The sequence below is a fragment of the Mytilus californianus genome, unplaced genomic scaffold, assembly GCF_021869535.1.
Source record: "Mytilus californianus isolate M0D057914Y unplaced genomic scaffold, xbMytCali1.0.p SCAF_8, whole genome shotgun sequence".
Classification (NCBI taxonomy): Eukaryota; Metazoa; Mollusca; class Bivalvia; order Mytilida; family Mytilidae; genus Mytilus; species Mytilus californianus.
Genome location: NW_026262734.1, coordinates 54,750,325 through 54,764,045, shown reverse-complemented (window position 1 = coordinate 54,764,045; position 13,721 = coordinate 54,750,325). Strand labels below are relative to the sequence as shown.

Sequence of the window (13,721 nt, the reverse complement as noted above, 5' to 3'; positions counted from 1 at the left end):
TAATTAAAACTTTAATAAAATGTTCACTGATGAGAAACATGGCATACAAAAACAATAGGCTAGCTGTTTGAGACAATACAATAATAAGCTACGAATATCATACTATTTGTGATGTTATTAATATTGTGCATATTTGCAGATTAAATAAAATAACCACTTGTCATGTTAATTTAACTTTTCTTCTGTTTAAGCTGCTGCGTACAATTGTTCAATCCCCTACATAACAGTTCAGTGCATAAATAAATCCATCCACCAGACATCTTCCTTCAATTGGTAGAGAATACATTTTTGCAATTTGTTCTTCAAAACATCCTCTGTATATTTGATATGACAGAGCTATGTACATGAATGGATAAAGCGGGTGTTTATTTCGACAAAATATTATTTTTTCTACATTTTTCCATAATCCTTCAGTGAATATGTAGGTTGTTGCAATTACACAATTGTGTTCTTGTGCATCTATGATTGTATTCCATTTTGTTTACAGCCATTTTGTAGAAATTTCCTATTTTCTTTTTCCAGGTAAGCACACATTTCATTTCACATTAATCCAATTAGCACACAATGTAGAAAAGTATTAACCTTAAGTTTCCTCTTCTGTATTGACCTGTTGATGATCATGAAAACCAAGAAGTCTCACCTATAAATACACAATATATAAATTGAGAAAAAAACAGCAATATGAAATAAGCTTATTTTATCATGTTTAATATGAACATTTTGAGAAACTTAAATTTGATATTCTTACTAATCATGATTATGAGTTCTGTTATTTCAGTGCTTTGTGTCCACGACTTAATATCAGTCGTTTTAGTGCCTTGCAGTGATAATGAGTTGAGCCATTTGCAACAGTTTTTACAGTTTGTTTATATGTTGTGCTATTTGAACCACTGTCCTAGATTATGGTTAGGTGGAGTGCTCACAGACATGATTTTTTTATTAATTGTTATTGGCTTTGAACTAATTTGGATTGTTTAAATCTTTTCATGTTGGGTCTATATTGGCTGACTTATAAGGTATGGGTTTTCTCATTATCGAAGGCCGTCATTGGTCTTTAATTGCTTGCATCCACTTCATTGAACTCTGGTGGATAGATAACTCATTTAATACCATACCACATCTTCTTATTTTTATAATAGTCTTCATTCAAGGGCAATCACTTTTATTATATAGAAGTGGTCTTACCATTTAGGCCTTGTTGTCTTCTGTTTATCTTGTTTTGCCGATCATTTCTACTGTACAGTCGTAATTGTTTATATTTTTCTTTATCTTCTATATTTCTTGCCCTAAACTTAAAAAAGGTAAAAACTATAATTTAATGACTATAACTATCATTATACATCAGTATGTGTTTTTCTATATACCATGATATAAAAAAGGAATGAAGTATTTGTGCTATTTCATTCCACAGACTATTTGCCAGTCAACAGTTTCAAAGACATAACCACGGTCAATAGTTTAACAAACAAACATTCCCGTACTTTTTCATCGTGTTCATATTAATTTTTCAATGGACAACAATGACGTGATTAACTATTCTTTCATGATTTGTGTGCTTGACAACATTAAACTCTGAAATATTGTTAATGGTATAATCTGTATGTGTCTGTAGTCAAAATTTTAAATTAATATATTACTTACAGAAGCAATTAAAACAAGAGGCTCACAAAATGAATGTGGTCTAAGAACTTAAAAATTTCTAATTTACCTATTCAAACCATATCATTATTATTTGCTTTTATATATAAATCAGAAATAACCAATTCAAAATGGAAAATTTTAAAGAAAACAAAAGGAAAAAAAAATCCCCCCCCAATATTTTGTGAACCCCCTTATGATTCATCACCCCCAAACTCAATCCCAGCCTTCCCTATGTGGAACAGTACCTTACAGTACAATTTCAGAGAGATCCATACACTTGAACACAAGTTATTGTCTGGAAACAAGAAAAATGCTTGTTTTTTGCCCCCTTTTTGGCCCCAAATTCCTACACGTTTAGGGCAATTACCCCCAAACTCAATCCCAGCTTTCCCTTTGTGATATGGAACCTTGTAGTACAATTTCATAAAGATCCATACACTTACACACAAGTTATTGTCCTAAACCTAGAAAAATGCTCGTTTTTTTCCCCTTTTTTGCCCCTAATTCCTAAAATTTTGAGGCAATTACCCCCAAAATCAATCCCAGCCTTCCCTTCGTGGTATGGTACCTTGCAGTACAATTTCAGAGAGATCCATACACTTGAACACAAGTTATTGTCTGGAAACTAGAAAAATGCTTATTTTTGGCCCCTTTTTGGCCCCTTATTCCTAAACATTTTTGGCAATTACCCCCAAAATCAATTCCAGCTTTCCCTTTGTGATATGGAACCTTGTAGTACAATGTCAGAAAGATCCATACACTTACACATAAGTTAATGTCATGAAACTAGAAAAATGCTTGTTTTTTACCCCTTTTTTGGCCCCTAATTCCTAAAATTTTGAGGCAATTTACCCCCAAAATCAATCCCAGCATTCCCTTTGTGATATGGATATTGTGGTACAATGTCAGAGAGATCCATACACTAACACACAAGTTATGTCTGGAAGTTACAAAAATGCTTATTTTTGGCCCCTAATTCCTTAACTGTTGGTACCATAACCCCCAAAATCAATCCCAACCTTCCTTTTGTAGTATTGAACCTAAAGGTAAAATTTCATAGAGATCCATTCACTTAAACTAAAGTTAGAGTGCGAAAACCAATGTGTGTTTGGACGACGACGCCAACATCATACCAATATTTTGACCGCAAAATTTTTTTGCGGTCGTATAAAAACTGCAAAATTTCCTTAAAATTACCCATCTAGTGGCAGCAACCCAACAATGGATTGTTAGATTCATCAGAAAATATAATGGCTGATAGAACTTCACATAATGAACAATTTTGCCTCACATAATATTTGCTCTAAATGCCTTAGTGTTTGAGATATAAGCCAAAAACTGCATTTTACCCCTATGTTCTATTTTTAGACATGGCAGCCATGTTTATTGATGAAACAGAAAATAAAACACAAGCTTTATTCTAAATACCGTAGGGTCATATGCATTCAGCCTAAGTTTGGTTGGAATTGGTTCAGTAGTTTCAGAGGAGAAGATTTTTTAAAGTTAGAAAACATGATAAACAAATTGTGTAAAATTGTCGTAAATGTGCAATAACTCCTTAAGAGGTCCATTGACAATTTTGGTTATGAAACTTATTTGTAGATCTTACTTTGCTGAACATTTTTGCTGTTTACAGTTTATCTTTATCATTAATAATATTCAAGATAATAACCAAAAACTGCAAATTTTCCTTGAAATTACCAATTTAGTGACAGCAACCCAATAATCATGACAATGTATTATTAGATTTATCAGAAAATTTCAGGGCTGATAGAACTTTTAACACTGAAGAAACAAAAAACAATACACAAACTTTATTGAAGTTACCTTAAAGATCATTCAGCTTAAGTTTGGTAGGAATTGGTTCAGTAGAGGAGAAGATGTGTGAAATAGTTTACACCCGACAGACGCCAATGGTTGATGACAGACAACGACAGAAGACAACGGACGCCAAGTGATGGCAAAATCTCACTGTTCCTTCGGAACGATGAGCTAAAAAGACAAATTTAAAAAATTGCGCTAGCTCTATCCAAAAAAGATTTTTATAGTGTAGTGTACTACTTTTGGGACAGGACATATTAACATAATAGAAAAATCTATAAGCTATAACTCAAAATATGGACAATTTTATGTTCAAAGGGTCTATAATTTAGTTTTGACAACTTCAGACATACTAATATTTGACCTTTTCAAACTATACCAAATCACTACTTTAAAAAGGATGTTCACTACTCTGTTTCAAAATAACAAGCTTTTTAAAAGACTGTTATAAATTGAAAGTATATGAATAAAGGAACTAAAAAAACAGAAAAAATGAAGGGTCTGTGTGCTTGTTTTTAAGATATAAGCCATTAAAAATTTGGCGGGAAGTGATTCTCTCCAGATTTTTCATACACTTAACACTGGCACCTTTTTCTTTCAAAAGCTATGGAAAAATAACAAGGATTTTATAAGATTTTCAAATATGGCTTTTTAAACTAAGTAATAAAATATGAAAAGAAAAGTAGGGGTTTGCGGGCACTGCATGGATAAAACCAGAGGATTCCGAATATCTGGTAAAAATCCAAATTAAGAGGAGCGAACATCCTTAACCTAAAAAAAATTGCCACATTTTTTTCCAATGTAATTTCATCATGTTCATCCGAAAATAATTTGCAAGTTATACACTATCCACACTAGAGACCTAATAGAGTAGAAATACTTATTTTAATCAAACTTGGCATGAACTAAGATTAGGGAATTATAAGACAGTTTACCTAGTTTCATGGCAATAGCATATATACATTAAAGACTATAAGTTCATTCTTATGTTTGAACTTTGGGTGTTAATTTTTTGCCGTTTAAAGTTTAACGTTTAACTATCAAGACTTGGGCCTACATAATTTAAATATTGCAAAAAAATGCTTTTTAAATGTCTTTATAACTATTTATATATAATTGTGCATGTACATGATGTATTTTAATGTAAAGCAGCTGAATACTCATTTGCTGTCTCAGATTTATTTCAATATTTCAAAAGTCGAATTTATATGAGCATAGCCTAAAAATAGAGATTTCAAAATTAAGGGGGGGTGGAGGAGGCTAATATAAAAATTCTTCATGTATATTTAAAAACCTTACATCGACAGGAAGGCGTCAAAGCAAAAATTTAAAATAGCCTTCCAAGACGTCATAATTATTTAGACTACATTAGGCATTGCAAGACTGAATAACATTTAAGGTCAATATAGGCAGTAACACATTTTTACATGTATATGAAAAGGCATACACATAAGCTAGAGGAAATAAAAATGTGTTTCTTTTTGGTAATTTGTAGGCTAAGGTGACATCATACAAGAAGTATGAGTGATTCTCAAACTAAAATAAAATAATTGCATCCCCCTACTTCATTGTACTTACTTTTTATGCATAAAAAATATAAATAAATAAATTTTGAAGTATTAATACATGGTCCACACTAGAGAATCTTTTTTGTAAAAAATGAAAATCAATGGATGATAACTGTGTACTTGGACTAACAATTAAGATTTCACATGCTGAAATGTCTCGTCAGCCCAATCTCAATCAGTGAAATAATTTTTTTTTTTTTTTTTTTTTTAAAGCCATATGGAAGTAGTCCAAATAATTATGCAAGGCTTTTTTTTTCTCTCTGACGCCGTAGGAAGGAGAAGTGAGTTGACATAACATGTATGTTATCATGCAAAATCAACAGTAAATTTTTGAGTATACCTAGCTATGATTGTCATCGTCACTGCAAATGGATCATTTATACTAGGGGGAATGGAACCAATAAATTGATCGGATCCGATATGAAGTTCCCAGTAACGGAGAACCTATAACTTTGAGGTAATATTTTTAGTGTCGGTGGTCTCGCAAATGAATCAGGGTGAATTGCAGGTTCATTACTTAGCAGAGAATAGACAATTATCAACTTGTTATTCATTATCTCGCAGTTATTTACGGTAAATTAGCTGTATATCCCAAAACAGGTGCTCGGAGCTAGTACTAGTCTATGACTTTAAGTAACAATTATATTTATATTCACAATCAGTGGGGGATCGAAGGGGGATGGGATCCGGGGGTTTGACTCCCCTTTTTGTGAACGATCAATGCATTTAATGGAGACATATATTTGGACCCCTTTATCCTGGCTGGAATCGCCCCTGATATCATATTACATGTAAATCAAGTCCCGGGTTACTGTAGAGCATAATAGCATAATGGTAATCACAAAGAGTGTGGTAATTTTAAAAAGGACGGGGATTTATAAATATACAATTCTTGAAGAGGGGGAGAGTGCACTTCACGATGATCGAAAAAGTGCCTTGCACGTTATTTTCATCATCTTGTCTGAAACAGAACTGAGACTACTATAACACAGTCATGTGTGTTATAGTAGTCTCAGAACAGAATAATGAGCTTCAAGGCGAAGCGCGAAAACAATAAGTCATGTGAAATACTAATGACAACCACGTTGTACGGACAAATCCTTAAATCCCTCAATGTTATGTCAAATGAATTATAGTGAGGAAAGGTAAATTTAATTTAATATCAAAACTAAATATTTGTTATATTTCGCTCCTGATTTCTCAAGAAATCATAGAATCAATAAATGTGTAAATTTCAATTAGGCCTATGCATGTCTGTGTGAGATCCATTTCATGAGACCAAGGATTTCTATCAAATCCTTGATGGGACCCTTTATATATACAGTTTTCTATTTTCCCTGGAAAAAATAAAAAAAATATAATCTTTTGGTAAATAATCCGATTTTGTTGAATTATTTCCCTTCATAATTATGATAAATCCTTTTAGTTCTTCAATTTTAAATTAAAATAAATATTTCATTTTGATCTAACGACAAACTTTTTAAATTGTAGTGGCATGGTCAGTCAACTGATTAGTTGCATGGCTGATTACCAGTTTACTGGTGACCCAGTATTCCATATGACAGTGGCGTGTACCCTTGGGGTGTGTATAACTTATTTTGAATACCTTAATTTTCTGGGGAACATCCTGTCCACGTGTAATACTTAGTATATATTGCAACAGATGACATTAAACAAATTTTCTATGTAGCATCGGTGTTTATTTCATGTTCAACCACTCAAAATTTTCACAAAAAAGATAATATAATAAAATCATTAAAAAAAAGATTAAAAAAAAGATGAAACACTAGCAAAAAAACTTCGCAATGAGTAAACGGGGATTTGTGTTTTAAAGGGCTTATTTCCAGTGGATATATTTCATACTAGATAACTAGACCTGAGATAACTTTTTTTTTGTAATATATATTTCATTATTTTCATATCATTCTCAAATCTCGATCATCTTAAATAAAGATGTACAAAAAAATAATTTTGTTATAACTCATAAATATATGGTTAATGATCATAATTGTTACAAATTATAAAATGGTAAGTCAATGCCCGATGTGCCGCCGTCTGTTGCAAAACTACGATTTAATCTTTTAAATGAAAGACGTGCACTGCCTTCATCGGAACAGAGGAAAGTCCACCTAGTGAACATTAAAGAGTATCCGTTTGTTATGCTGAAAAAAAATCATCATAAACTTTTTAGTAGACCTTCTCGTGTAAAAAAAATCAAACTTTTAACTGAATTAAACAAAAAATTATCAAACACAACTCATTAGAAGTCACTCATAGTAACATTTTGTTTAGACATGAGATAACTTATAGTAAGATCATTTATACAGAACAATTAAAAAAAAAATGTCCGATCTGATACACGTACCTATAATGTACAAAATTTTGAACAGCTTCAAATATATGGCCTTATCATTGGTAATACATCATATTTGTATCAGTTATTGCTGAACGTGTAACCAAATTAAAATGAAGAAATAGGCTCGAAACCGCATTTTTTTAAAATATTTTTTCAATCCCAAAATAGATAATAGATATGCAGATTAAAGTCCAGATGAGAAGATTAACTTTCTTTTCTACCGAAGTAAATATATTAACAAGGATTTAGGATATCAATAAATTATTAAATTCATCAATTTATTAAATTTGAACATGTGAACCAAACAACGAAAAAAAAAAAATAAACGGGAAATTGGCTATACCTTTTTGGTATTAGCCATGAAGCCATGTATGTACCAGCCATTTAAACTTATTGTTTTCTTCACCTTTAAAGAATACATTTTAAAATGAACTACTTTATTTATAGAAGTTCAAGAAAAAAATATGTATATAATTGTCGAAATCCGGATATGGTGTACAAATTTTTGCACCTCATGTTTGCGGTTTACCATCTTTTCCGCAAGTTTATTGTTTTTTGTTTGGTAATAAATTAATAATAATAAGATCTATTTACATCTTGTGATCCGTTTATTTGGCAATCGCCAATGGCAGTCAGCAGGGTTTAAGAACATCAGTTGTTCGACCTGCTAGTCAAATGCGTTTTGTTAAAATATACCTTTTCACTCATTTGGTCTTTTGGAAAATGTTGTTTGTGCTGTATTTAGACCCCACTACCAAGAAATTTGTTTTGCATGCACACGTATAAAAATTGCGGTTTTTATCCAACGCAATCATAGGTTTGAACGTTGTTTTCAATTTAGACTTGTATATATATATATATTAGATAACTGGCTTTCCTTTATATTCAATGGAACAAGAAGCGAATTCGTTAGCGAACTAGAGTAACTTTAGAAATAGCGTCGTTACAGGTCTTCTTCTGACCGGCAATAAATCCATAGCAGTAATGATAGTGGAACGTCCATTGGGCTGTGCTCAGCCACGTCCGAATGGGGACGTTGAATCCTTGCAACAACTCTTCGAGTGGACTGTAAGTAGCCTGGTATTAGGCCAATTTTCTGTACCTCCTTTCTCGTTGGCAGTCGAAATTTTCCGACCGTATCACGGGCGGTCTCAATTACAAGACCTACATGTACCTTTCATATATTATTCGGTACGTCAGACACACCCGACATTAATCAACCAAAAACTCAATATTTTACAGTAGGCCTAGGGAATGAATATCTCCCACGTTCACTTGTCCCTTGAAGGATCAATATTGAATTTCTTCCATCCCCTTTTATAAGATTACATTATGACGTATGTTTTTTTTTTCAATTTTAGGAAAGACCAACAAATCGATTTTTATCACCAAATTTGTCTTTGCTGAGATTAACACTAAAAAAGTATAACAAAACGTAACGATTGAAAACTCACAGTTCAGTTTTTAAGATATTTTTTTTCTTTGGAAACACACAGACTAATTTTCAAAAAGTTTTTATCTTGAACCATTATTTATTAAAACGAATTTGTAAACAAAAGTTATTCTTAAATATTAATAATGATCAATGATTGTAAAGAAAAAAATCCATCATAGTAGTTTGTTAATTTACTGGCTCCATGGTGTTAAACATGTCACCTTTCTTTTACAAATAACTGATTAAAAATATGAAGCCTTTACTGTAAAATAAATCATTCTAATAAAAATAAATTCATCCAGATTTTTCTCTCATAACCTTTCAACAGTTATTGTAAACTAACTTATTCGAACTATAATAGTCCTATGACTTGCTGTCCGTTTACTAATATTTATACTTTATAAAGTGTTTTCATATTCATTGATCATTAACTTCATGTTTTGCGAATATTTATAAGGGGATAATTATTATAGCCAGTAATAGCTAACAATTTATCTAAAGAAAACGAGATGCTATATTCAAATTCTGAGATATGAATCTAGTTCTTTAAAAAAAATTCTCAACAACAAAATTCTACACTTGCATTTATCTAGGTCTTTTTGTCTCCGATTCGAAGCCGCCATCCCGTATATATATATATACCAAACATATCTATTCGTTTGGCAATATACAATCATGTAAGCAATATACAACAGGCAGTAGATCTGAATTTGTAAATTGTTATTTTGGATTTTACCTGATTAGGACGTGTCTCGTTGAATTTTCTAATAAACTTACACACACATAATCTGACTTTTAATCGTAATGTTATGAGATCTATAAGAACATAGAGCTACTGTATAGGCCTAGTTGCATGCAAGTCTTTACAAATTATATATTTTGGTATGCTATAGCAGAGACATATAATAAATGTATTATATGTCTCTGGCTATAGTTTTTTTGTTTTTTTAGTTTTTGACATGGCGTTGACTCGAGTTTGATATATTATGCATTTTTTGTGCTGTATTTTAACAATTATTTACAAGCATGCTGCATGTTTACACATTCATCACTATACCGCATCTAAATATAGCTTTATTGTAAAAAAAATAAGGAGATGTAGTATGATTGGTGATGAGACAACTATCAACCAGAATTTAAAATGTCTGATATAAGCAATTAATACTTACTTTCTTTACTCAGAGTGATCGTAAATTAATCAGATAAGCTCGAGGAGGGGTGGGGGCTTCATATTAAAAGAAAAGAAATTAGCATTAGCTTCAGTTTTGTGATAACAATATAATAAACTCACAGTAACAGAAATAGCTCTTGAAAGCTGTCAGATCCCGGCACTTTTAACTGTTTTTTGACGCGTGCTAAAAAATGCAGCACCTGGTTACAGGGGCTCATTTTACAAATTATCATCTTTCGTAATTTAAGTTATAAAATCTAAATTTTAAGTGATCTGAAATGTTCATGACTGACGAGTATTTTCACTTGTACGATTTTTCTGTGAAATGAGTCTAAGAGTATATACATGATCATACATGTGTATCGGGATACTGACTGCATAGTAAAATATTTATGTACCTATTAGTTGCGGCTCATTTTGGTCTTTTAAGTAAGTTTCCTTCCCCTGCATTACTTGATCGCTTTTGTAAAAAATAAACAGCACAACAACAACAGCACTCGACGTCAGTATTGTACCAAAAAATGAAAAAAATATTCAAAAAGAAGGCTCATAAAATTCAAATATTGGTAGCACACACACTAACTTGTCACTACAGACATGATCTTTTTGTTAATGCGCCAAACTCGTTTCTTCCACAGGACGATGTCGATGGTGGGGAAAACCTAGTCCAAATAATTATGACGTCTTCCAAGGCTATTTAGGCGTCTTAGATAAAAAATAAAATAGCCTTGCCAGACGTCATAATTATTTGGACTAGGGAAAAACCAACAAATCATTAGTTCCCAAAATGAGTATCCTAGTTTAAAGTTTTTTTTTAATATACATCATATAGCTATTTCATATTGGAATGGCACATATTCATGAAAAATCAACAAATGATCCGAAAGTCGGAAAGATGAATATAGTCCTCTGGCTTCACAAACTTGGAAACAGTTGTGATGTTGCTTCGCTGAGCTATAGATAACAGTACGACCATCAACAATGAGCAAAATTCACACCATATATAGACATAGGTGCTTGAGGACAGGAGTCGAGATTCACGTTGATAGTAAACATGCATATTAAGAGTAAAAATATGGTATATTAGTATATATATGGTACAAATAAGTGATATATATTGAAAATCTAAGATTTATGATAATAAGGGGGAGGGACTATGGGGGGGGGGGGATCGGGGGGGCTCAAAACAGGATCCTGTCCTCAAGCACCTATGCATATAGAAAGCTGTAAATATAATAAAAGGCCTCGAAATGACAAATGTAACACAAATCAACAAGAAGCTTAACATTTATAATAGAATTTAAAATAAAATTGAAAATAGAAATGGGGAATGTGTCAGACAGACAATAACCCGCCCAAAGAGCAGATAACAGTCGAAGGTCACCAATGTGACTTCAATGCAGCGAGAAAATCCCACAACCTGAGGCGTGCTTCAGCTGGCTCCTAAACAAAAATGTATACTAGTTCAGTGATAATGGACGTCATACTAAACTCCCAAATATATAAAAGAAACTAAAATTAAAAATCGTACAAAACTGACAAATGCCATAGGCTCCTGACTTGGGGTTAAAAGCCTATATACTGTAAATTTCAGAAATTATTGCATGCATTTATTAATATTGCCAATTAACATAATGATGATAATTTCCCTTTCAATTTAAAAAAAATTCTGATTTAAGTTTTTGTTGTATGTTGGGACTTTGGATAGTCTCAAGAATGCTTTCACCAATTTTTATGAAACTTTGGTGAATTGATTTTATATATTGACATAAACTCCCTTTTCATTTTTATGACCCATAGTGGGTCAACCCTTGACCGTCTGTCCGTCTGTCCCAAAGTCATTGGTTTTTGTTCTCTAATTTAGTTTCCTCAACCAAATGTTATAAAACTTTTACAAAAGCTTATTACCACAATACTCAGATCAAGTGTGAATTTTGGTGGTGTCAGTGTTACCGTTCTAGAGTTATGCCCCTTTACAAATGGAAAAAATGCTGAATTTTTGGTTTCCTGCTCTCTAACTTTAACTTTAGTCTGCCTCAACCAAATGTTATGAAATTTGCACACAATGCTTATTACCACAAAAAACAGTTTGAATTTTGGTGGTGTCACTTTTACTGTTCTAGAGTTATGTCCTTTACAGATGGAAAAAATGATGAATTTTTCGTTTCCGTCCACTAAATTAAGTTTGCCTCAACCAAATTTTATTAAACTTTAACGCAATACTTTTACCACAAAATCAGATAAGTTATAATTTTAGTAGTATAAATTTTACCGTTCTTCAGTTATCTTCCTTTATAACTTTATATGATATGCAAGCCGGAGTATCATCCCCTATTTATTTTTATATAAGATGCAGAGTTATGGAATTTTAGTTGTTGGGAAAATTGTTTAAAATTGTCCATTTTCACACTTTGGAAGGTTTCAGAATTGTATTTGTTCAAAAATCACGGCCTTAAACTTATATACACTTGCGATATCCCTAAATGGAGCCAAATTATTTTCATGTTTTGTTTCAATGAATACCACTCTGTGTGCATGTCCTTTTTTAGCTCACCTGGCTCGAAAGGCCAAGTGAGCTTTTCTCATCACTTGGCATCCGTCGTCCGTTGCCGTTGTTAAATTTTTACATTTTGAACTTCTTCTAGAGAACCACTGAATGGAATGGAATCAAATATGGCATGAATGTTCCTTATGAGGTGCTGACCAAGAGTTGTTACTTTGTTGCCGATCTATCATCCAAGATGGCCAACAGCGGGGGACTTAGTTTAAGATAGGACCCTATAGGAAATACATTCAAATGTCTTCTTTTAGAGAACCACTGAATGGAGTGAAACCAAACATAGCATGAATGTTCCTTATGAGGTGTTGACCAAGTGTTGTTACTCTGTAGCCGAACGATCATCCAAGATGTCCGCCAGCGGAGTAGGACAATATTAAACCAAATATGGCCTCAATCATTATTAAAGTATCTGTTATGATTTTTATCTTTTTTTATATGATTTCAAAAACCCTAATAGAGTCAGGTGAGCGACACAGGCTCTTTAGAGCCTGTAGTTTTGTTTTTTTTAGGGGGGGGGGTCTTAGTTGCGCAGTGCTCACAGTTTTTCTATAATGTAGTTAATCATTAAAATTCATTTAAAGCATAAACCCAAGCTATAAGGGCAACATGCTTATCAAGCACTCATGGTACAGCTTTTTATTAAACACGTATTGATATATACATTAAACAGCAAAATAATTATTGATGCAAGATGTCATTAAATAATAATTTTTACTCTTTTTATGTGTAGGACAAGAACTATAGAAGATACAGAGAAATTATAAACAGCAGAAATGAAAGGCAATTTAAAATTTGCAGAAGTAAACAAAACCTAAATGGTAAGAAAAGTCATCATAGATACCAGGATTAAATTTTGTATTTACGCCAGACGCGCGTTTCGTCTACAAAACACTCCTCAGTGATGCTCGATAAGACTCATAAGGCCATTTTTATAAAAGTTATTGCCCTTGAAAGATGATTATCATGATAATTATAAAATCATGGCTCTAAGAAAGCAATTATAGGCAGTGACGGCCTTAAATAATGATAAAATACATACCCTATTGTCAAAGTAGTCAGCTATAAAAGGGCAAAAAGGCCCTCAGACAAAAAATTGAAATAATCCCAACTGTAGAACTAATTGCCTAGTCTATAGCAAAACAAATTAAAAAAAATAAATATGACAGATA

The 13,721-nt window shown here is 32.3% G+C and overlaps 1 long non-coding RNA gene across 2 annotated transcripts; it reads right to left on the bottom strand.

The window, feature by feature from the left end:
- Positions 1–351: 351 nt before the first annotated feature.
- On the bottom strand, positions 352–10,507 carry LOC127711395 (uncharacterized). Of its 2 annotated transcripts, none has more exons than XR_007986672.1 (3): positions 10,391–10,507; positions 1,186–1,291; positions 352–640 (listed from the first exon to the last, which is right to left on the bottom strand). It is a non-coding gene; the product is annotated as an uncharacterized LOC127711395 (long non-coding RNA). The 2 variants fall into 2 exon arrangements; XR_007986671.1 differs by lacking the exon at positions 10,391–10,507 and adding an exon at positions 5,371–5,491.
- Between the last annotated feature and the right edge of the window lie 3,214 nt (positions 10,508–13,721).